This window comes from Cavia porcellus, unplaced genomic scaffold (assembly GCF_034190915.1).
Source record: "Cavia porcellus strain 051 isolate PalLab524CR breed Dunkin Hartley unplaced genomic scaffold, mCavPor4.1 scaffold_1, whole genome shotgun sequence".
Lineage (NCBI taxonomy): Eukaryota > Metazoa > Chordata > Mammalia > Rodentia > Caviidae > Cavia > Cavia porcellus.
Genome location: NW_026947484.1, coordinates 103,218,748 through 103,244,677, shown reverse-complemented (window position 1 = coordinate 103,244,677; position 25,930 = coordinate 103,218,748). Strand labels below are relative to the sequence as shown.

General features: G+C 35.1%; 1 protein-coding gene across 35 annotated transcripts in view; it reads left to right on the top strand.

Annotated features, from left to right (window-relative positions):
* Lingo2 (leucine rich repeat and Ig domain containing 2) overlaps window positions 1-25,930 on the top strand; it is a 1,124,971-nt gene that overhangs the window by 327,451 nt on the left and 771,590 nt on the right. For 5 of the 35 annotated variants that reach the window (XM_063252363.1, XM_063252381.1, XM_063252342.1 and 2 more), the window contains one exon: window positions 16,167-16,191. The exons of 29 other annotated variants lie outside the window; for them this stretch is intronic. The gene's annotated coding sequence lies outside the window, so the exon portion shown is untranslated. Of the gene's footprint in view, window positions 1-14,633; window positions 14,683-16,166; window positions 16,192-25,930 lie in introns of all 35 variants that reach the window. One more of the 35 variants, XM_063252250.1, reaches the window with a different exon arrangement.

Below are 25,930 nucleotides of genomic sequence, written 5' to 3'. Positions count from 1 at the left end.
CTTGATTCTTAAATTTATTTAAACAAACATGAGAAATGCTGCTTATATGTACATGTTCATCTGTGCAGGCTTCTTTCCTGAATTGAGAAAGGCAAATGCATAGTCAGAATCGCACTTTGTCCAGTTATGGGTAGAACTACATTCATGGCCCACTGTTGGGTGATTATATCTGTATGTATTTCTGTGCCTTCACCTGTGTGAATCTATTTGTGTCTGATGTTACATTATTTTCCAGAATTTTTTCATTAAAATACTAAAAGTCACTAGACAGATTCTGTATTTCTAGTGGGTTAATTAGAGAATACCAAATGAGCATTGTTTATGACCTTAGTAAGATTCCTTAAATAGATGAAGTTTAGCAGATAAACACATTTCTGCTCATTGTTACCAATTTAAAGAAACTCCTCACCTAAAACTTTTAATTTGATTTTCTAAATTATGCAAGTGAAATATTCTTCCAAAGAAGTAAGAGAAATGACCAATTAAACATATTTCTGAGATTATAACATCCAAAATCAGATTTAATATGAATATTGAATATTCATATATATAAGCTATTTAATTTAAACAGAAATTAAACCCTAAGAAGTACCTCTTAATTTAAATGCTTCAATTAATTTAAAAATGACATCATTATCTCTTCATTCTCCCATACTACTTTTAATTATTCCCTTATAAATTGAAACTATTGGCCATAATTAATTTTTGGAAAGTTGCTATGTGGGCAATAGGAAATATATCATGTATAAGTGCTTTGCATCAAGTCTGCTCAATGGGTAATTAATTTTCATAAGTCAATAGGAAAATTTTTAAAAAGGCAATTCTTATTGTATTCCTGCTTTAATCCCAAAGGAAATCTGAATGATAAAAATATATTGTTTCATTGCTTTCATACAGCATTCAAAGATTTTATCAGGGAAAAACAAAACTTTTATCCCAAAAAATATTCAGCAGTATTTCAGTTGGTATTAGTTAGCCCCCCAATTAAAGTGTGTCTGGACACATAATACTATCCACAGCATTTTTTTTTCTTGAGTATAAGAGCACTCTTCCTTGCCATTAATGATGACATTTTGTCACTAAAAATACATTTAAAAAGTCTGATGTGTTTGTCTGATTTTCTTCAAGGCAAGGGGTTTCAAATATTCAGAACTTTTAAATGTATAATCAGATTTCACTGTTTGCGAGTTAGTACTCCATGGAACTTGTCAATTCTCAGTTCATGATAATCTATCTAGCATATGGCTTCCTCTATAAAGTGAGTAAATGATAATAAAGAGAGAATAGTAATGGGGCTGGGGATTTAGCTCAGTGGCATAAGTACCTGCCTTGCAAGCAGGTGGTCATGAGTTTGATCCCTGATACTGATAAAAAAAGAGAGAGAGAGAGAGAGAGAGAGAGAATAGTAAAACTGTTTTGAGATGTTTCTTCTAGTTCTTCTGCTAGGAATCTCTTATGGAAATTCAGTGATTCACTTTTCACACCAAACTTGAAATGGCTTTAAAAATAATACAATTTTTAGTAAAATTATGAACTGTCGCCTGTACAGATCTTGAAACTTTGGGTCACTCTTAAAATGCAAGCTGTGAGTGTTAAATCTAAAATGTTGAGTGTTCTTTACTTTGTTTTAAGAATGCATAAAACTCCATGGTAAATATTCACTATAGCAGTTTTGGTAGTGGGAAGTATAGATCAAGATTTTATCCTTGTCTGATGTAATAAATATGTAGAAGTTAGTAGACATGGATACATTTCAGAAACAGTTGGTTTCAGATGAAAACTAAACAAAAATATTTGGTGAGTTTTTGCCTTTTAAATATATGCAGTAGTGAATATTTAACTTAAATATTTAAATTAAATTTAAACCTTTTTATAAATTCATTTCCATTATTATCTCAATATAAATTTTTACCATGGATGTTAAAAATGTTCCTAAGGAAGTACCCTAATGCCACCAGTATTCTCTCACATTGCATTATTTGCTTGTTTTTTCTTAGGCAGAAGTAATTTATTTTACATTAAGATGTTATGGCTTCATATGCTTGATAGTTACTGGTGTCACAAAGCAGACATGGTGTATACAGACAGATAATTAACTCCATTTGTCAGAGTAAACTAAGGGTCAGAGCAAAGCAGCCTAGTTACTACTGAAGTAGAACAGATTAATTTGAACCTAGATATCTCTGATTTTACTGTTTTCTTCTTCTCTTTACATATTAAATTCAGAAAAACAAAATGAAACAGAACATAGGAAGAATATATCCAATATATCCTCTTTTAACTAGGCTAAATACAATGATTACAAAAAGAATCTACACTAACAGTGTTAAAAACAACACCATTGAAAGACAGCTTCCCGTCTTTCACAGTTCAGCTTAAGCAGAAAGAGAAACGTTCCTGAACAAAGACTGATGCCTTCCTCCCTGTCTCTTCTTCCCCTTGCCCTACTCTTTTCCCTGCAATCTTCCTTTTTAATTGCGTTTTCCCTTTGGCACTGTGAGACTTTGCAGTGTACCTAAATTTATATCCCACCCTCCTGTTAGTCCTTTTTTTCACCATCTCTTTTTACTTTACACATCTTTTTTCCATTATTTTAAGTCTGATGTTTTTACCTATTTTCATGACCTAGGGGGTCATGCCATCATTAAATTTTCTGCTCAGTACAGAAAGGAAATTGAATGATTTTGAAAAATATATAGAAACCCGTACATATGAGGTCATAATAATAGGAAATAAAACACTTTAAACATGCAGCCTTTATTTCTTAGGTTGAACTATTTGATTGCCATTTTTATAGGTTAGAAAGATCAAATATTGTTTCTGCAATCCTTCCTAATGTTATTTATTTTCTAAGCTTTGGATACTTGTGAAGAATTTATTTTTTCTTATTTTATGGAGCTGCATTTATTTAATTTCTAAAGATATTTGCAGGACTGAGAGAATATCCAATGCAGTATCCTTAATCAGAATTTGTCTCATTGCTATCATTAGTTGCCATAATACAGTTTCATTACAGGAACTACCATGTTTCTTATTTTAAAGTAGCCATATATCTCATAAAGAACATAGAAAAATATTAATTTATATCCTCTATTTGTTATATTTCTAGAAAAACAAATCTAAACCCAGACATGAATCAATCATAAAACTCCTTATGATTATTCTTTGTCTGAGAGCAAAGTTGTAGCCATAAATATGTTCAGAGATATGGCTGTGGCATCATAAGGGTTGTTGACAGATGCATAGAACTGCTTACTGAGCATCAGAAATGGTGATTCTTGACTGAGGGATCCTCAGATAAGCATATAAACATTTGAGTAATTTGGAAGGAGGGGGATGGAGGATCAGAGAATCTAAGGGCTGGTGATTTTTCCAAAGATAATCACACTTGTCTCCTTTCTACTAATTAACATCCTGAGGGCACTGCAGAAGCTGCTTAGAATGGTCAGAGAACTTTGTGGGCATTAGAGTATCAACTTTTATAGAGTTGGCACATCCTTTGCAGCACTCGAAAATATGCAATGGAGAGTAGGGATTAGCCTTGGAGAATGCAAGACAGTCTCTGTTCACCTCCAGCACTTGAATCAGTGATGTATGTCTTCTTATCCTTAGTGCAATTTTAGGAACATGAAATAGTGGAGAAGCTTTACAGCACAGTGTTTGTAATGACAAAGACCCCATCAGCTACGTACAGTTGCACATTTAAATTTTTGAGCTCTAGTTTCCTCCTTGTGAGAAACTAGATAAAATAGTAATCCATGATACAGTTTTCAAAATATACAGACATTGTTCTTCAGGTATTGTTATTTATTTGTTCCAATTCGGCAGCCCTCCAGTCCTTCTCTGGCCAACATAGAGATGCGATTTCCACTAACAGACAGGAGTTCAGAATCATCCCATCTTCTTCCCAGGAAACCAGAGAATTCTATGGCAGTAGTCAGCTTGTTTCTGTGGCATGTTCTCCCAGAAGCAATAACAAGAATGAATAGCCGGAGTAGAAAGGAAGTCCTACTGTCCCAAAACCATTTGAAAAGATTATCCAAATGAGAAAGAAGTTCTAGTCAGTCTGTAGCAACAGACACGGCTTTCTTTATTCTTTTCCAGTTAATGGACCAACCAAAAATAGTAACTACCTGTTCAATGGCTAGTTTTTGCCTATACTTTATAACCATTCTTATTTAATCTTCTTTACTCTAAATTTTTTTTCATTGCTGTCTGATCCTTGAAATTCTAAATACTCACTAAATCTAACTTACTTGCTGCTTAATTTATCATTTTGCCTTCTTTGACCAAAATTCCTTAGTCTACCCACCCAGCTTTTATCTTTTTTTTTTTTTTTTTTCCGCTTTATTTGTCTGTCATAAATTCCAACTGTTAAGCAAAACTTTTCAGACAAGGGACCTCTGACATAAAGGTATTTTTGAGCTATTGCTGATGGTGGCCTGAAAAAGAAAGGACCAGGTCCTGGGGAAAATTCTAATAATCAAGAGTAATAAGGGCAGAGAACAGTCAGGAAATGTCCTCCAGGTCAGAACTAAGAGCATTTTTATGAACTCCACAAAAGGAAGCATTGTAATATGCACAGGTGATAGATAGAAGGAGCAGGATTATACAAGTGGAAAAAGCTTGGCTAGAGGGTAGTATGTAAGCAGGAATTATTGTTTATGGATTCGTGGAATTTAATAGTCCAGAAAGTTTATAAGTAAAGAGGGCTCAATCAACCTGGTGATGGCTGTGATGGAATTTAAGTCAAGGTTTCAAGAAAAACTCTTTCGGTGGGTTCCATAGGTGACTGTTAACTTATTAATTTCCCTTATCTCCTCCCTTCCTAGCCTCTAGCCTTTTTAATTATAGTCATGATGTCTTAGATGTCTTACTTTTATTACCAGCTTCTAATATGTTATATTCTTTCTTTATTTAGTATTTATTTTCGTAACTAAATGCAAGCTTCCTAAGGACGGAGATTTTTGTGTATTAAATGTCATCGTTTGGGTACTTTTAACTAATATGTTTAAGGTCATGGAATAACTTAAAGTTATTTAAACAATAATCAAGAAGAGATTTCATTGGCAAAAAAAAAAATAGAGCAGGGGAAGGGTAGGAAGAGGAGGTAAGGGGAGGAGAGAGAAGAGAAGGAAAGGGGAAGAGAATGGGAAGTAAAAGAACAATTTCTTGAGACCAAACATTTGCAAAGAATGAACCTTGAAAAGAGTTTGGAAATCTTGCAGACGCATGGAATCAAAAGTGAACTCCGTTATGGGAAGGAACTTCTCATTTTCTAAGAGCAATCACGCTGTGAAAAACAGGTAGGTGGGAAAATGTAGGAGGTGAAGCTTTGGATATAGGGATGAAATAGACTCTTTTAGAAGATGCCATACCTCACTTTTATCATGAATATTAAACTACATCCAGATCCTGAGTCAGATCCTGTAGAGTTTCTCTGTAACCAATTGAAATAGTTGTATATGACAGTCTATAGATTTTCAGATGAATATTTTATTTTGATGATTAATTTTTATAACATTGATGATTCTCAAGTCTTAAACAATGACACACCCATGACATGTTCCTAAGACCTGGGAACTAAGGCTTTGGCCTTTAGTGGATGATGTTTCCTTAGCTCAGTAGAAGAATGGCTTAGAACCTGAGAGCAATAGGAGGGAAGCAGGAGGTCACCGTGGGCAGTTTTCATTACAGAGAATACTGTGAAACCTACCGCAGGAGTAGAGATGAGAAGAGTAGATAGTTCTGAGATAGATTTTGTTGGTAGAACTTACAGACTTCAGAAATATAAGACAGAGAAAAAAGTACAAAAGAAAAGTACAACATAATGTTACCCTGAGTTACTAGGAAAATAATAACCATATTTACTAATATAGAAAACATTGTACTCCGTAGTGGTTCTAAAACTTTCTCTTGGGAAGTCTTTGCATGTTAAAAATGATTGATTCCCCAGAGTACTGATTATGAGTGTTATATACCAGTGGTAGTGAACCTACGCCACCTGTTTTATTTGTTTCTCTTTTAAGACAAAAGATATTAACATTTGAATAGTTTTTTCCTAAATTAAAATCTCAGTATTTGGGTTTAATTGCAGTGTTGGCACTTAGGAATAAATAAGTGGGTTTAAAGGTTGAAGCTTAGGCAGTCATCTCTAAAAGACTCACCATCAATGGTATATACCAATATTTACTACAATAAAAATTGAAGCAGAAATTTTAGAGATATATACTTACTAATTTAGATATGATTTTAATAATTACTTATCGAATAACATTTTATGAGTATGTTTACTAATTTATAAATCAAAGAAATAATGAAAAGAATATACAGTAGTACCTTGATTCACAGATACTTTTTTGCAAACATTATGTTTTACAAAAAAAGGTTTTGTCAAAATTTTGTTTTTGTTTGCATATTCTACAAATATGACCATGGCCATCTTTCCTAATACATTAATGTGGCCATTCTTTCCAAAATCAAAGAACAAATTAAGTTCATGAAATATATATATATATATATATATATATATATATATATATATATTGTCTGATCTAATACAGGCAGTTTAAATTATCATGATTTCTGCACTCAGTCTATTTTGATATCACACTTCATATAGCTTTTGAGTGAATAAAAACCTCACTTTTTACATTTGATAAGATGGGAGTGCAAAGGCATGTCTTAAATTCTCAATAGAATTACAAATGTTATTGACCTGTGAATCTGCAAAGTCTCTGGGCATCAAATGAATTCCTTCAAATTAATGTAATGTATGATTTTCAAGCTTATTTTCTCCTATTTTGATTTTGTATCCTTTCTTTGGAAGATCAGTAGTTTTATAGAATGTGATTCTTTATTCTTCCAAAAATGATTTTCCTTTACAGAAAATTGCATTAATTTCAGATTTAGACTGAGTATTTTTTCTCTAGAAATCTCACCACCCCATTCTCCCTTCCCATGCTGCCATTTGCTGTGGATATATAAATTCTTAGACCTTAGATCTTGGTTTTTCTCATCTCATCTTTCTCTGGTGTTTTGTCTGAATACAAATATTTTACAGGATGAAAGGAGGCAACCTCCCTTGTCTGTCTATAAGTGCAGGTCTCAGCATGGAAGCCAGTTGGCACTGTACCTCTCTCCATCCTGCATTATCCTAACAGCATTTCTAATAGTTACTTTGCTCTATTTGGGGAACTAGTCCTATTGTGAAAGGGCAGGCAGGAAACTGTAAAATGTTATTAACCAAGAAATCAAACTATATATTCACTTATTTGATTCTGTTCTTGGCAGTCTGAATGCTCTGTGCACTTAGATGCATGCCTTTCTAATATGCAGTCTCTTGAGAAGGAATCCTTTTATGTGCTAGCTCTTGGCTGGAACAAACAGAATAAACACAGCACGAAAAGAACACAGGGATATATTTATGAAGCCTGATCTTATAGTTCAAAAACATACTCACAAACATCACTTTAGAAACCACATTTTTCTCTCAAAGGATAATTTTGGCCTGAAATGGAGACCCAGTCTTTTAAGATTAAACTATTGGGAGTTGCATAGTTTTTCCCAATGTTAGGCTACTATTTAGTACACTGAGACTCCCAGCTTATCAATTGGAACTGCGGTGTGGTAGTCACGTATTTGGAAATTTTTATCAAAATTATCTTTAATAATAGGAGCATATTCTTAAAAAGATATAAGGTAAAGTATATTGAGAAAAGTTGTTGTACATTTATTACTAAGTGTGAAGCTAAAATAAAGTTTAAATTCACATGCACAAAGCCAGAACTTGGTGCCTAAAATTCATACCTTTCAGCTTACTAGGTTCTCGTCCACTGCTCTTTTTTCATTGTTCTGGTCTAGTGAGCCTAGGTTGGCTTCTATTATAAGGAGGGCATCTTTATCCAGGATACCTTCCAATCACACTCAATCATTTCCTCGTTCAAGTTTTAGTACATTTCTGCTATACTCAGGTTCTGAGAAAGAGTTGGCATTTGACATAAAAGAGATCATGAACTGATAGAGAAAAGAGATGTAGAGAAAATAAAGCAGAGTGTGTGATTAGTGTCATGTAAGAGTTATAATTAGGAAGATAATGAAGACAGTAGGTAGCAGAAAGTCTGATTCTAAGCTAGAAAGTGTCCTGAGGAGCACATAACATTCAACTTGGGCTTTGACATATTGACAAGGTTTTAGCAGATGAGAAAAGGGGGCTGGGGGTGAATCCGGGAAAGTTAAGAAAAGAATGCATTTTGAAATGGAAACAGTGTTAGCAAGCTGGTTCGAAAAATTGCCCTTGTATAATTGGGTAGCTGCTTCTCAGTCATTTTCATAGAAATTAGGACTGTAAGTAGCTAAATAGATATTTTTTTAAGTTTGTGAAAGCCAATAGGATTTAAAATAGTCCTTCATTCTTCTTTGGTCATATAAGCACATTTCTAAAGTCCTTCCTGGTAGAAACTTTGAATTTGACTAACTTGTGGACTGTATGGAAAATAATAGCTGGATTAAGTGAATTTATGGAGGGATCAACAATATTTGTGCATTTGATAAAAATAAACAATAACCTCATTGCATCAAAACAGGAATATTTTTCCTAAGTATGTTCCTTGTTTCCTATTTAGATCTTGCTGAAAGCAAATTTTCAGAGAAGCCCCGACGCAGTTTTAGTGATTAGTATAAATTATTCTTGCTTTGGGGAAAATTATATATATATATATATATATATATAATTTTCCTGATTATAATTCTCCAACCTACAAATCTTTAGTACCTTTCCTAGCTCAGATCCCCCAGAAATACCAACTCTTACATAGCCAGTGCCATCTTTTTAGCCATTTTAACATGTTCTTGCTCACAGAAAGCAATCAAGTTCCAGCTCTGTTTTTGTTTTTCCTTCTTAATCTTTCTGTGTACAACATCTGTCCATGATTTAGCTATGCTTGTAACTATTTTATTCATTTATCATTGGATTAAAACTTTTGTATGAGTGTGTGTGTGTCTGCATATTCATTTATTAAGGACCATAGCAAATACTGGGCTTACAATATTGGACAAAGTCAACTATGAATACTCCTGTCTCATCCTAATTGGTTTTAGTATGAGATGACTGAAATTAAGGAACCTTCTCGTCCTTGACCAAAATTCTCCAAGTTGCCAAAAACTGAAAGAGATATAAAACTGTGTCTTTAAGCAATTTCCATCTGACCAATGGAAGGTTGGGAGAAATTACTACATTAAAAAAAAATTAAATTCCACCAGACTAGTGAATTATAAAGAGTAGGAGAAATAAAGTTAGTGTGAAGGGCAGAAGAATGCCAGAAATCATCAAGCTGACTTTTTGAAACTCTTTTGATATAAGGAAAGGAAACTCTATCTACTAAATGTCTGGTATGAGTTTGTGTTCTTTAAAATCAAAAATATGAATTTTAGGAACAGCAGAGGTTGAGAACAGAATATATTTATTGAGAGAAAAAAGCTTCCGTCTGAGAGAGAGAGACAGAAGGGGTTCTGGGTGGGTTGCTGACACCTCTGTCTTTCCTAGAGATTTTATAGAGCAAAACCTCAAGGGGAGGCAGCTTCAAGGTGGGAAAAGATAGGTATGAGATGGGACAGAAATGTGGTCGACCAATAGGATTCACTGCTCAGCTAAAATTGATTAAATTGGAGACAAATGGGTGAGTCATGTAGCAAGTGGGCATGTGTATAGGACAGTGACCTTCCTGTAGGGGGTTGGATTGGTGATTCTTGACTTTCTCAGGGTGATAGAGACCTATTTAAAATGCCAATTCCTGATGTTTATCTTAGGAAATATATGTGGGTGCATTGTTTTACCTCTTGAGATCTGACCCACAGCTAAAGTGTCCCTCTCTCCTATAGTTGCAAGGTATCTGATTTTTGCACTGACTCCTTTGAGGGCCCTTTCCTGTCTGACTGACTGCCTATAATACTTTTATTTATCTCAGCTGCCTGTAATACTTTGATATGGTAAGACTAAGTAGTTTTTATTAATTCCAGGTACCGATTATTATAATTTTAGGCAACTTTTAAAACCAGTTAAATCAGAGTCAGATTTACAAAGATCAAGTCAGTTTAACAAGATTGCATCTGGAAATGCAGTAGAAGTGTGATATACACAGCTTAGCATGATGTTATAAAATAGATACATAGCAACATTTAAACTTTTTTGGCATTTCTCCATGGAAATTCACATTTACAATTACCATAGTTACAGACTCTAAACTTGCACAAAATGAATGCACTTAAATGTCTTAAGAATTGTGAATACAATATGGTGATTTTTTAAAACAGTTCTTTCTTGGCTCAGTATCTTGTGTTTGGTATAAGTGGCTGCAGTCATTTATTAAAAATAGTTATATGGTGTAGCTTCAATTCCAAGAATTCTGAAAATTCCCCTTTGAACTTAAATTTAGGTCTGATAGGAAGTCAGTCTTTTTAGGGTTGAAATATTCCTTCTGCTCCATCGAACCAATAATTTGGTTAGTCATCTGCCTTACACATATTATTGGGGTAGGAAGATCAAAGGATACAGAAGAAATAACAAAAGAAAAAGGCTTTATATCAGTGATGACTGGTAGGCCCAGTGATATAAAGTGACATACACTCTATGGGTATAACTGGAAGAAGGCATCAATGACAGTTGGATGAGACAGGGTGGAGAGAAGAAATGCTTCAGGATGGTGAGTTCTTGTACGTTGTCAGAATCTTCCTTCCCAGTATTTTTGTATGCAATGGAAAAGGTGCTTTCTGTCTCTTCTTTCCTATACCCTGTTAGTGAGTCTTGATTTTATCCATTAATTTCCTGAAGTATAATAATCTTTCTGGAAGATCATGGAAAAATAGTTCAGGTGATAAGTGCTTAGCAGCACCAGAGAGTTTAGAAATTTTCACACTTACACTTATACCATTGAGTGTGGCAAAGAATATGAAGATTTTATTTGAACATGTATAATTCAGCAATATTTTGTAGAAACTTAGTTTACTGTCTGTTTTTTCTATGTATTTCTTAAATTTAGGTTTATTTACATCTGTTACATTCTTTAAACTACAACAGATGACTGACATTGTTGGAAGTCTTAATCTTAAGTGCATAGCAAAGTAAACACAGCTCATGGTCAATGTGAAGGATTCTCTGGAGATTGAAGAATTATCTGGAATAACTGATATTTAGTACATCACACAAATGCTGCTCCAGGAGTGCTTCATAAAAGAGCTCTGAGGGGAACATGAAAATACCAGTCATGGTCAGATTCTAGGATTAAGAACCTGTGTGTTTTGAAAGTAAGATTTATGGCAGAACACAAAGAGCTCACTGGATTGAAGGATATGTTAAGTCACATGTCTGTTGTTGCATAAAATTGAATAGACAAGGTCTACTCCTACAACACAAAGTGGACCTGTATTACAGTATTCCACTTCTGCTTTAGGAAAAAGGTGTTTTTCCCTGTAGCTTTAGTTATGAACATAAAAATATAACATAGGCTATGCTTTTAGATGTGAAAAACTTTTAAAAGCCATTCCATCCACTGCTAACTCTTTGTCGTTGAGTTCAAAATTTGAAGTACTTTAGTAAACCATTACTCCAAAAGATGAATGGAACAGTCATATAAATTTATAATTAGAATAAAATGTAATGAGTATTATAATCCAAACAAGAGTCAAGTGCTTAGGAAGACAACAATTCTGTGAATAAAATAAATCAAACATTTGACACAAAAGTACCTTTTTGATTGTTTCGACATCTTTGAATAGGCAGTGAAAGTTCAGTGTGGAAGAACCCTGAAAGGAGATGGATAGGACAGTTATGATCCTGTCCTTTTTAATTACCATGTGGTATGTGAATAAAATCAATGTCTTGTTGGGCAATATACATTAGTGGTGTGTTTTCTGGAAAATTCCTGAAGAGGATCAGTAGCACCCTACTGGGGCAGAACTGAGAAGTTCTGGGTTCTATAGAGCAGAGTATATAAAGCATATGCTTCATATATTAGCACAGTCTGGTAACTCCAGAATTATTGAATTGAGTTTGATTGTTGGGATAAGTCCCATATGACATTTTTTATACTTACATTTCAAGAAATATAAGTTGAACAGTAGTATATTTATAACAATTCATAAAACATGAGCAGGTAAAGAAAAATGTCATAAGCGATGAAGTATTAAGTTTGGAAATGAATGCATTTGTTTTTATTATGTCAAGTAGATATGAAAAGAAATGCTAATAACAATGGGTTTCCTTTTAACATCTTGACAACTCCAACTGTTTTTCTTTATTGGTATTAATTTGCCACTAAGTTGAAACTAATTTTCTAAACATCAAATTTAAATTAACTAAAAGGTTTTCACTTAACATGAGCAAGTCAACGCATTCTAAAATTAAACTAGAGAAAAAATAAACTGCATTTATACAGAGTAAACCAAATTGGGGGAAAATTTCCATAAAAGACTTCTCTTCAGCATTAGGTGTGATTTTTAAATTTGGTTCTCCAAAATTTGTTTCAACATTCTTTACCAACCTATGTAGGTCAGAGAGTAAAACATTAAATTTAAAATAAATTTTACATTAAGTCTGGAGTTTCTCTCACCATTTTGCTATAAAGAAGAAACAGAAATGTTCCTATGAATGTGTAGGCTCTGCAATAAGTAACCTCTGAATGAAAGATAATCATGACTCTAATTTTGTATTACTGATAATGTAGCTTTGTTTTTCTTTTTTTTCTTTTTGTTGAGCCATTCATTCATTCATTCATTCATTCATTCCCTTCCATTTATCTGGACCTGTGGCATCTTGCTTCTTTACTAATTCTATTTTTCTTATCATTCTTTTTCTAATCATCTCCCACCCTCTTTACTCCAATCCAACCTTTATTCTTTCTTTATGAGGTTCGAGGTTTCCAATGAATATTTCAGATTGGCCTGGTTTAAATCTGATCTCTCCTTTCTCTCCTTCGTACTAGCCAGGGATGTTACACACTTTCTCTGTTCTAAAAGAATAAGAAAACATGATATAAAATAAAAAGAATGAGAATAATACAAGGTTCTTGGGAGTATTTGAGGACTGGTGTTTTTGTGTAACTGTATTTGGCACCATGATTGCATGCAACTCAGTGGATAGTGTTGAAATTGTTAAATAAGAGATGGCCCAGGTTGCTTCCCTACCCCACTGGCAATGTCTCTGAAGTGCTTTCTGTGAAGAATAAAAATGGTGAGAAGGAAGTCGGGACCTGTGCAAAGAAAGTAAATGTACAACTGATGTGACTTCGTTAAACTTTCCCTGTTAAATTTGTGATTTGATGGTTTTTTTTTTCTCTTTGGTGGCAATAGTCTTTGAGCATTGGTTAATTTTTCGAGGAAAAAAAGTGTGTATGTTTGTTTCCTTTGTATTCTGTAGGAAAGCAAGAGATAAGGGACTCTGCAGTGTTAAGTTTATATTGCTATGTTTGTGGTAAGTCAAATCTTTAAACATAGCCAGACAGGATGTATTTGACTTGGTCAGTTTGCAGAGTCCTTTACATCAAAAATAAACAAACAAAAAATCAAATTCTAATTCTTTCCCTTTCTTGCGAGAAAGAGGTTCACTGCTGAAAACTCCAAATTGTGGTGTAGAACGCTTGCCCCTTGATAAGTGCTTACTTTCCATCTTGGGGGGCTGGGGTGCAGGGATGTAAGGGCAAGAAAAAGTGTCTGTGTCAACCAGTCTGTACAGCTCTCTCCTACGTTATCCTCTCCTCTTTTTCTCCACCCCATGCACCCTTTGCTGCAGTGACGGCTGACTATCCCGTTGCAGTGTGAGCTTCACACACCCTGCCCAATCTTTTCTCTGCCCCAGAGGCTTGTATGTCCTTTCATGTGCATGTGTTGAAATACTCATTCATTCCTCAAGGCCCAAAACAATGTCCCCATTTCTCATTATTCTAGACCTAATATGTCATCCCTTAATCTATGGGTTAGGAGCTCTGTGTTTTTCTCTCTATTATAAGGACAGAGATTTTTGTCCTGGATTTTACAAAACAATATTGATATTCCAAACTGTCTTATGCATTTCACTAGAATTGGTTCCAATGGTGTGTTCCCAGTGCTGCTGTAATTTATGTTATGCCTGGTATATCTGATGTGCCTCCCTGCTTCCTTAATGCTAACTGCCTGGAAAATGGCCAGGAACAAATACGTCATCATTATTTAATATATCGGGTACAACGCCTTTCCCCTCTCATGTCCTAAGGATACATAAATGATAGGCAAATATCTTTCATACTTTCATGTCTCCCATCTCTGATTTTAATCCTTCACAGCCCACTCAAACATTAGCAACTCAGTAATAAAGTGTTGGAATGAACTGATAAAATAAGACCAAAGGCCAGGCTGCTTACTGACCCAATGGTAATGTCCCCTGGGTCCCTCCTTCTGTGAGGGAGCTGGATGAGGGGATAAAGGAAAGAGGGAGAAGTCCTGACCTATGCAGGAAAAGTAAATTTACAAGTGGTGAGGGCAGTTCTAACTGCAGTGGAGTTCAGTACTTTTATCTGAAGCCATTTATCAGGCTCTCTTTTCCTGTAGGGTAAGCATCCTCATTTGGCATTATTTTCAAACCCCTGCTCCGTGTCTTCTTATAGATTACTTCTGACCTACTGATGATCTGGACCTTATGCATCATAATTCTTGGTATGTTTCTAATCAACTTAGAATATGAAATATATATATATTTCCTCCACCAAAACCTAATCTCTAAAATTTACCACTTTATTAATTATAAATACAAGCAATAAGCCTTAGTAGGATTTGTGATATTTTCACTACCAAAAATCACAGATATTTCATATTGCATTATAGCTCCAACTTTAAAGTTTATGTTAATCACTTCCCACTGCTAGGACACTTATTTTTAAAATTTAAATAAAATTAAATATAATATTCCCTGTATTCACTGTATTTTATTTTATGCTTTTAATGCCATTATTCTAAGAAGTACATTTAACCAGACTTCAAATTGTTATGGAAAAGGATAAGATCATTTGCTTAGTTGGATGTAGAGCATATGAATGAGAATATATTTACTTCCATTAATGCAAAGTTAGACTGCATTTCCTTTATAATTTAAATGTTATACTAGCTATAGAGTATGTATATATCATATTATTATATAAGATATATTGGGGCTGGTGATTTAGCTCAGCGGCATGAGCGCCTGCCTTGCAAGCAGGCAGTCGTGAGTTTGATCCCCGGTACCGATAAAAAGGAAAAAGACCAAAAAAAAAAAAAAAAAAAAAAAAAAGATATATTATATGCTATATATATATATATATATATATATATATATATCACAGTTTCATTTGATAGAAGAGTTTCCAAATGCAGCATCCATATTTCAAATCTTCAAACCCTAATCCCAAAGATAAGCATGGTTGTCGGTATTATTCTAGCTGCCTCACACGATTTATATCATTCATCTTATTTTTCATTGACTTTTAGAAGAGATTTTGGTTAAGCAACTTTCCAAATCTGATCCTTAAGTCATGTTTTTCATTTTATAAATTAATATTTCAAATAAACTTTTGTATTGAAGTTTTATCCTTGCAAATTGTTATGATTTTTTGATTTTTAAAACATAGCCAAATCTTTTAAAATGCCAAATATGTTTCCTAACATATTAGTTATCACTTTCATGTCTTTGTAATTGTTAAATTGTCCTTAAATCATTCTAGGAACATGGGTTAGGTGCTTGGCATTTGTCATAGTCTACTCTAAGCACATTACATGTAATAACACATCTCTTCTAATAATCTCATTATCCTTATTAAATAAATTCAGTTATTCTCTCCATTTTTAAAGATGAAAACTAAGGGATAAATAATTTAAATAACCTGTTCAAGGATTGCAACTAGTATTTACCTCAGGGTGAACATAAATGAGCATCTCAGAAAGTAAGTCAGCTTAATGGACACAACTAAAATAATGTGGATAGATGTCAAAGAAGACAACTTGATGTCAGTATTAAAATTAGTAATTAGAACTATCTCAAGGCTTAAGACTTACTGTCTCTGTGTTTGAGATGACCCCTCATGAATGCCTATCATAAATGTTTCAAAGAGATTCCTGCTTGAGCAGAGAGACTGTTCAGATGACCTTTAACTCTCTTTTTATTCTAGGATTCTGTGGAATTCATCCCTGTAGGTAAAGTGACATCTTTTATATTATTGCTTTGTCTGTGCCAGTTTGGTCTTAAATAATCTTGAAAGTGTTAGTGCTATAATTGACTGCTCATAAAATTAATGGTTTATTCCCATTTTAGTTATCAGTAAATCTTGAGACATTGTTTTGAATGTCTTCAATAAAAACCCGTAAGATCTATGGTTTGAAATTTTGAAATTGGAGTTCACAAATGCTTCACTGAGTTGGAACTATTGGAATTCTAAGTGTACACTGCCTTCTTATGCACCTTCCATGATTTTCCTGTTATTCTGGGACCCCTCAAGCCATCCAGCTGTGTCAATTAGGCATGTGTATGCATATGATCTCATTCTGGGACTCTCTCTCAAATATTTTAATCCTAGTGAGAAAGTAAAAGAGATTGTCAGTCAAATTGCATTCAGTCTTACATTCAGGCTGACTTCCTGATGGTATTTAGCCTACCATATTTTGTGTGTGTCCCTGAATATGAAAACCAGTGTTTATTTTCAGCAGTGAATTGGCCATCTGACCAATTTTATTGTCACTAACACAGACAGCAAAAATCCAAATCAAATTTTCTTTGTGCTAGAGCATCTTCAAACGCTGAAATTTTTGGCAGGATTATATGCACTACTCTTCCGCTGAGTTCTGCAGACACCTCCTTCAGCTTGTAACAGAGCTATGGACAAAATGTGGCTAAGTGGAATTCAGAGGAAGTGACCATGGAACATAATTCATCCTATAGTTTGTTATTTTTTATGAGTTCTTTCTTTTCAATATAGCAGGAAGTGTATTGATTTTTTTTTTAAGTTTTTAGTATTCTTTTGAATATCCTACAGAGGATCTCACTAGATCCTCACCTGTATGATGGTGAGGTTTATGGAACTGGAGGAGCTGAAAAGATATCACTCTAAGTGACCAGTGGGTGGGGGTTCTCTGGTCTTGCCATACAGAATATTCACAGCTGAAACCTGTTCTAGTGGCTTGCTCTGCCTTTGTAGGAATTCAACTCCTATTTTTCCTATAGGCCTTGAGAAGTTTTACCCAAAAGAGTTCAACATCCCAAAATTTGTTCTCTAAGATGAATCCTCAATTGAGACATTTGTGCCAGAAGCATAGAAAGTAGCATTGATGTATGGAATGCCCTTAGTATGAATATCAATGTTACATGTTTCCATTTTTAATGAGAAAAATGTGTTAGAGTAATTTTTGTAGCTAAAATAATTTCAAAAAGTACAAGCTTTTTCTCTACTTAAGTGAACAGTCTGAAAAGTGTGAGACCATATTTTCCACCTGTGTCTTGAGAGATCTTCTCTTTCCTTTCTTCAGAGCACTGTTTGCCTTTTATTGTCTTCATCATATTTTAATTATTGATGCACACATATTATACTAAATATCTTATTGCTATATTCATACTCTTCCTCATTGATTAGAAATGAAAACTACAAAATTGATACATTACTGTGGCAAACATGAGACCCAAATAAATTCAAGCTACAGATTCTGGACTATAATAGATGAATGGTGAGACAAGAATTACCCTGGTTTCACTAAGGCATATTTTTCACTCCTCTTGTTTTGTGTCCTTTCTTTTCTGTGTTTTCTTTATTTTCTCTCCCCAAGCAAACTACCTTGATTTATTCTCTTTTACTCCTTCAGAGTTCAGACCTTTCACAAAAGGTATTTAACTAGAAACATTGGATAACAATTATTTCTTTGTGTTGTTGTGTCAATGTAATTTTGAATATTAAATTAACTAAAACTTTTACAGTTTGGATGAAACTATCTCTTAAGTTAAAGTCTGAAAAGGGTCAGTTTTCTTTGAAAATGTCATTGTGAAAACAAAAGGACTTAACTTTAAGAGATGAAATGAGTGATAGAAATTTTCTGTACATGAGAAAAATTTTACTTTTAAAATTATAATTAAAATCATCCATCAAAGGGAAAAATATTTTAAGATATAAATTAGACCATTTTTAGAAATACCTGTTGAGATTTGATGCTTGTGTTCTAAGGAAATAATACTGAGGTGTTTTTCTGAAGAACAAAAATTAATTTGCTTTTTTTCTTGACTATTGACTTTCTTAAATCACTAAGTTCATTTATAGCAAAAATATCTCATAAGCTAATGAGGTTATTGAGCCTTTATATTTACTTAAATATTGGAGAGTGTTTTTAATATGGGTAAATTATTACACGAGATATAAAAAGCACACACTACTGTTAAAAGATTTTTGAGGTGAATTTATGATGTTGTGTGAGGAAATCCAGATGTCTGTATTTGTCTATGACACTAGGTAATGTGGTTATGGCCAATGTATAATATTATTAGAAAAGACCCTAAGGAGAAAAACAAACTTCTCCAAGTGTCAACACAGAATTGGGCTGTATGAGGTTGATCTCATCCATAAAAGAATAATTCAATAGGGAAGATAGTGGGCAGGAGTGCTAGTTGAGCATGGTATAGAAAGTGTGCGGGAAGTAGAGCTAGAAAAGCATAATATTTGAGAAATAGCAAGGAGACCCATTTTTCTACAGAATGGTGAGTGTAGGATGCTAAATTTCCAATTTTTTTTTTTTTTACTAGGAAATCCTTAAATTCTTAAAGGAATGGACATGTGAAAATTTCAATGTAAAAAAGAAAGAAGGAAAAAGATGCAGAAGAGCTTCGCTGACTGCAGGAAGCTCAGGATGAAACACTTAGATAATTCAGTGCTCTTGCTATCAGTGGGAGTTTGGTAGAAAGTTTCTGCCTGGTATGTTCTCCTGTGTCTCTTGTGTATTTACATCTCTGAGATTTTTCCTGCTAGCCAGACTCTTACTTTAATTCCCAACTCATAGAATCTCAAGTGTAACTGTATTTCTAGGTTGCAGAAGTCCACGTGGACTCTGGCTTGTGTCTTTTCTGGCCAGTTTCTGATCTTTATTTCTGTCTACTTAGTTCTTCTCCACTTTGAGTTTCACCCAACTCCATAGCTTCACGAAAATCTAGATATCCACATTGGCCAAGAAAATCCACCCATTGTGATGAGAGTGTCATGGAAGTGTATCTCCTTAGGAAAGAAACTCAGGAGGCATTGATGGGGAAAGAAATAATGAACTTTTTCTTATAATGGAACATCAAATAGCAATTGTGATAGATTAGGTACAATGAGTAAAGAAACTGGAAGAAGATTATAGCTTTGGCCTAAATGAGAAAAGATGTATTTTTATAAAGTGGATTGTGGATTTTATTAACTATTAATATGCATGTGACTGTCACAATCTACAAAGCTTTTTTTTTTTTTTTTTTTTTTTTTTTTTGTATCAGGGATTGAACTCATGACCTCGCACTTGCCAGGCAGGCTTATGCCACTGAGTTAAATCCTCGACCTACAATGCATATTCTTATGAGTTTTGCTATTTACTTTCATAATAACCCATTCAGAAAATTTGGATTTCTTTGGTTACTGAAGAAGAAACATTAGGTGTTTTTCTTAAGGTCAAACTGCAAGTTAGTTCAAACTACCAATTTAACACTAATCTCTGCATTCTTTCTTAATTTGTGGTAAATAACTGACCCTGTACTCTTCAAAGCAACAAAGATATTTTGTGCTTGCTTTCCTACTGGCCTTTCGATGAGAACCACATTACAGTGTTGTAATTAGTCACATTTAACAGAATGAGAGGGTAGCGCATGCTATGAATGTTGAGTAGCTTCCTCTGCTTTGGCAAAAGCATCATTAATCAGTTGCCCAGTCTTTCCTGCTGGGCCTAGGTGCCACCTCCTAGTCTTTATCAATGTATTTATCCAGACAGCCATGACTGATGAATCAGTCAGTTTCCCAAAAATTGCATTCACTTTAAATTCTGAAAGTAGGAACTTTACGTATGTTCTAGTATAAAGCTCAAAATAACATCCTCAATTTCCCGTCACTCAAGATAGCCCTTCCTCATTCCACAGTTCAGGCCATTTAACTCCTGAAATGTTAGGTCATGCTCATCAAGTTGCCTAATCCTATGCCTACTAACTGATCCTATGCCTACTATCCTTTATCCTAGGACCAAGACTCTACTTTTCACACAAGATGTAGAAATAGGTCTTCTTTCTCTTGCTCACTTTCTAAAGTTCTGTTCTGTAACCCATTTCCTCCAAGCTGGAATCTTGTCATGAGTTTGCCCTGTAGTCTCAAAAAACTGAGTCTAGTGTCTGTTCCCAGCTTCTTTGACTGGATCTCTGTATATTTTTCACTGTACTATCAAAGTGTACAGCCATGAAAGAATAACAAACACTAGCATTGTGAATGACTTTACAGTCTTGGTAGGGCTGGTTAGGAATGGCTCTTCTCTGATTCAAGTGATGTCAACTGGTTTGTTGTTTTTTTTAACAAACTGTTTAGACTTTTTTCATTATCCTGGTTGCCAGTTAAATACAGAGTTTTGAATTTCATAGTATAGTGATGAAGTACATAGTTTGTATAAGTAGCATTTGCAGTCTAAGCTTATCAGGGTACACAGCTGAAAACAATAAGATATGGCCAATAAATGCTAAAAGATCCTTAAATAATAGAAAAGAAGATGCTTACCTATAATCCCAGAGACTTAATAGGCTGAAACAGGAAAATCACAAGTTTAAAGCCAGCCTGGGAAACTTAATGAGACCTTTTATCAGAATAGAAAGGCCTAGGGATGTAGCTCCATGATAGAGCACTTGATAGCACAGATTCAGTCCCAATATCACTGACATTGATCAATCAAATTACTTATAGTTATTAAGCTTTGGCCTGAGTGCTCTGTGCACTGAGAACTATCTTTCAGGATAAATCATTCCAATGCTTACAACATGGCACTGTACTTCAGAGACAATCCTGAGCCATGGGCTGCAGGCTTCAGTTCTCATCTGTGTGGCCTCTTCCAGGCCCGTTGGGCCTCTTCTCCTGGCCGTGAGGGAATTCCAAAAGCAGAGCTCCAAGACTGTGTGGCACCTTTATGACCAATTCTTAGAGCCACATTTGTCTTACAATTGGCCAAAATAGTCACAAGCTCTATCCAGATGTAGAAAAGGGCACATATACCCTACTAGTACAGGAGAATAATAAAGTTCTAGAAAAGCTACATATCCGAAGATAGTCTTGTGGTGACCTTGTAGAAAATGCAGTCTATCACAGTTTCCCTACAAGAATCCACAGAAAAGCATTATCCTGTGTAATCAGTCGAGAGTGCTGTGCCTGCCTTTTAAGGTACTGACTTCTATATGATGCTGGACCTCCTGAGCTCCAAATTTCCGTGGTTCTCCACTTAGAGATCCACACTCACAATTTATAATGTTGCTGCTGTAACATGTCCTTTTATTTGTCACTCCTTCCACTACTGACAATCGGCACACACCCAGAATGTCTGTCTGACCTTGAAGTTTCTGTTGTGTCACCATGTGAAAGCCTGGGAAATAAGATAACTGAAATAGAAAAGTCATATTTTTAAGAAGAACTAAGTGACCCAGTTTCAAATCCCAGCTTAATAACTAAACTCTGGAAACTTATTTCTGAGTGTTTTTTTTTCTTTTTTTTTTTTTTGACACATGAGTAGAAAACAATATTTATCTTACCACTGTTGGAAAAATTAAGGATATTTATACAATAATGAGTTCATTGAGTATTCTGAAAGACATATAGTACTAATATAAGAAGTTTTTTATTCAAGTATTTCTTTGAACTGTGCTCTGTTTTTACCTATTCCTTTTCCATAATCAATGACACTGGTTTATTTTTCCCTTTTCTGGTAACCTTGAGTTATTAAAATTCCATGAGGGTTAAAGTTCTTTTGCCCAGTTTAGCAGGTTCTCCTCACAGAGAAGGTGACATTTTTATTTTAAATTGCTTGGATTGGCCATAGGGACAGTGGAAGATAAGAAGAGGAAGAGGTCTGATCCTCTGAATCACTTGTAAGTCTCTAAACTCTTCCAGCAAAGCTGCTATTGCTGGAGATGCAAGTCTCCAGCCCCGTTTCTTTCAGGTACAAGAAGTGCATCACTGCCTCCTGTTGTCCACCAGTGCCGCCTCTGTAACTAACGGTTCTTACTGTAATTGGCCATTGAGCACTTGGGTGGTGTCAACCTATTGCTCCCTTCTTCATCTTCTGTTCCTCTTCACATGGAACCAGTAGAGTCACCTAAGTCCAGTATGGAGAGGCTGGGCCCAGTACGCTCCTCAGTACTTTGGCACATGCATGGTGTCTTTAGGTGGTAGCTGAACTACTAAAGACAGTATTTCTATTTTGGTAATCTGCAGTTGACAATTTAGGAACAGAACCATTACTCAGAACTTCAGAGCATGTATAGTAGCTGTTTCCAAGTTTGTACTGTTTCCCAGTGTTCTGCTTTGATGGCACATTGAATGGTTGTGCTGCATTTGCAACAGGGGCATCCAGTGCCAAGGTGGAGGTTATCCACTGTTCCTGTGTGAAAATCCCCCTGGTCTTTGTAGAGAAATTCTGCAAATCCCTTTTCATTACTTGTCTTTGTCAGAGTTGGCTTCCTCCAAGAAAGAGCATTATTTTTACCCCCTTCCTATATCTGTATTTATAGTCTTTTTGCTCTTATCTTGTGCATTCCTTTATTCCCTGCCGCCCTTGGATGAAAAATTTCTGAAAGAAAACAGAGTTTTAACAGACTTTCATAGATGAAAAAGCATTTTTCCTGCTGGGCATGGTAGCTCATGCCTATAATCCCAGCATATGGGAGGCTGAGGCAGGTAACTGCCACAAATTTGAGGCTATCCAGACATACATAGTTCAAAGTCAGCTTGAAAGCACAACAATACCCTGTCTCAAAAAACATACAAACAAACATTTTTTTTTTCTCAGCCTAAAAGAGTTAAACATAATTGGGGGCTTTTCCAAGATTTTACCCTTAGTCTGTGTTCTGCGTGGGATTCTTACTCCAAATACCAGAGCTACTTACCTATATCTGGGTAACCAATGTGATATTTTGGATACTTATTTATTTATTTATTTATTTATTTATTTATTTTTACCAACAGTGTACATAATGCATTGCCTTCTGTGATTTAAGTAGATGCTGACAGCTTCCAGAGGATTTCTGGGCATACTAAAAATACTAGCTTGGAAAGCAACAGCAGAGCAAGCTGTGCATTGTTAATCCTTCCTGTGACACAGCATTGAAAAGAAAGCCTTAACAACTTCTTCCAAGAGATGATGTCCCTCCACATGTGTGTGATATGCAAATGGGTGCCCTTCTGACATGTCTGAGATCTGCTGTAGCTGTGACTGCTGCTGTTTCCTGGTAAACTATTATTGGCCTTCAGTGAATATTCCCTGCTCTCTTAGCCCGAGCCCCGCCATGCTTCTCAGGGAGTAAAAGCTGGGTAGACTTCCGACTTTCTATGCCCACTATGGCTCACCAGTGGCCCCAGGACTACTGTTTTCAGCTGCATCTAGAATGAGAACAGTTACAGCTATATTTGCCAGTTTGGGGCAGATTGTTTTTAAAGTGGTCTTCCCTTCATTTTTAGATGCTCAATACTATAGATTTGCAGGATGGCCTCCATTTCCTGATACCTATTTATCTTCCTTGTGCCCTTGACACATGTCAGTGTGTAAGATTGGATTGTTTTAAAACTTTCTACTAGGTTGCATTTATTTTCAGAATCCATAATGGAAATTTAGAATATTGTATTTAGACATCTAGCTTCCTGAGTAAATTTTATCATCTTCCCTTTCCTATTAGAAATACTCTAGATCTTCGTAATTGCTTTGTTCCTTGTGGCACCCTGGCCTTCACTATTCTTTCCTTTAGTCTGTGTCTGTCTGGTCTCCAGTACACACCCTTTCCTCAACCAGGAACTTCTCATTGTAATTTTCTAAAATGCCTACGAAGTACTCACTGTTTTACCTGTGTTCTAAATCTATTATAAATATTTCACGATTTAGTCTCACCTCACACTGTGTATCCCTAGTTAAAGCAGTAATAAATCAAAGTCCCTATGATTTATATGTCTGTTCCTTCATATGGCAATCTCAACTTTTTGAGACAATTAGAATGACTTTAAATAAACAGCAAATAATTATTTGATATAGAGAATGTTGGGTTTTACCTAGGAATGGTGTAAGTGCAGAGAAGCAAATTATACAAGTATCTTGTCCTCCTTTTGCCAAGAACAGAAGTGGCAAATAAATGGAAGGTGTAATTCCTGTAGCTCTAAACCCTTTTATGGAAAATTTGAATACTCCCCAAAATTGGAACTGGGCTCTCAAGTTCATAATTTACATTAGAACACTATAATTCCTGTCCTCCTGCTTATTTTCCTCTATGATACCTGTTTTGATTTTGTTCTGGGCAGTATTTCAGTGGTGACAGAAACTGCAGAACCAACTTTAATTTCATTTGGGATATAGGGTAAATCTCTCTTGAGGATTTTCACTGTGAACAGAACTAAATAGTCCCATTCACCATGGAATGTATCAACTGCCTTTAGTTTTCAGACATGTACACCTGAATGCTAGGACATGAAATAAGTAGACACAGACATAGAAACCTGGCATCTAGACAAGAAAAAAAAAGTATAACCAGTTTAGGATTTGGAATGTGCAGTAATGTACAAATATCACATATCAAGTATTATACAATGATTTTTTAAATAAATACTCTGGATACAAAGACAAAGATACCAAATAAGAGGGGTGTGGAAAGGAATGACAGGTAGATATGAGGGAAAGTTTTACAAAATGGTAGAATTTTAGCTAGTTTCCAAGGTTTAAAAGTATTGGGTGGAAGGGTATTTATTCCATGGAGCTCTGGAGGAATAGAGCAAAGAGCTCTAAGATGCAGGTCTTGCCTTGGAATGATGGTAAGATTATTTTATTAACAGCCTGATCATAGGAGGCAGTTAGGCAGAGGACAGCTTGTTGAGCTCCTGGAACTGGTCATGCTAGGGATTTAGGATTCTTCACAGGCAGTACAGTTTGTCAAGGACATAAAGAGTAGCCAAAATAAGGAACTCTCAGTGAAAATCTGACAGTAAAAAAAAAAAAAAAAAAGAAACTTTTATGCATTTACGTGACCAGTAACTCTTGACTTTCTTATTATGAATGGTCAAAACCTAATGGTGCCTATCTTGAGAAAAATAAAAACACTTTGAAATTAACAGTTTTTCAGCTTCATCACTCTTTAGTTTAATAGACTGCACCATGAAATGCATAAGCTCTGTCTTTTGTACATTGCCTCTCACAGTGCAAATGAAGAAGTTCATCTCTTTCAGATTTAAGCTTAGTAACTGACAGGTACAGACTCCCACAAGCAGCATTTAACTGCCTGTAAACTGATATAAGAATGTCTCCATGCCTCCAGGAGGAAATGTTAGTGTGTTAAATTCCTTTTGGTTAAAAGAAAAATAGTGGGACAGGGGTTTACTTAGCTATCAACTACTTTCTAAGTCTTGCAACCGGTTTAAAAGCCTCACCTGGGATTTCAGATCAGCCACTTCATCCTCTGAGGATTGAGTCAGTGCTAGTGAAATTAATGTACGAGGGGCAGAATGAGAAGACATAACTTACCTCCTTTGGGGCTCAGTTCCTATCTAGGAGGCTGAGTGAGTCTTATCTCTAACTTTTGAGGAATGAGGCTTAGTTCCTAGAGATTTCTGTGTGAAACCAAGGCCATGCATCTCAGGCTGTACTGAGCTTTGGATACATGATCCTCTTGTTCCATCTTTTGCAGTTTTCCAATCTTCTTTTAAAAAGGACAACT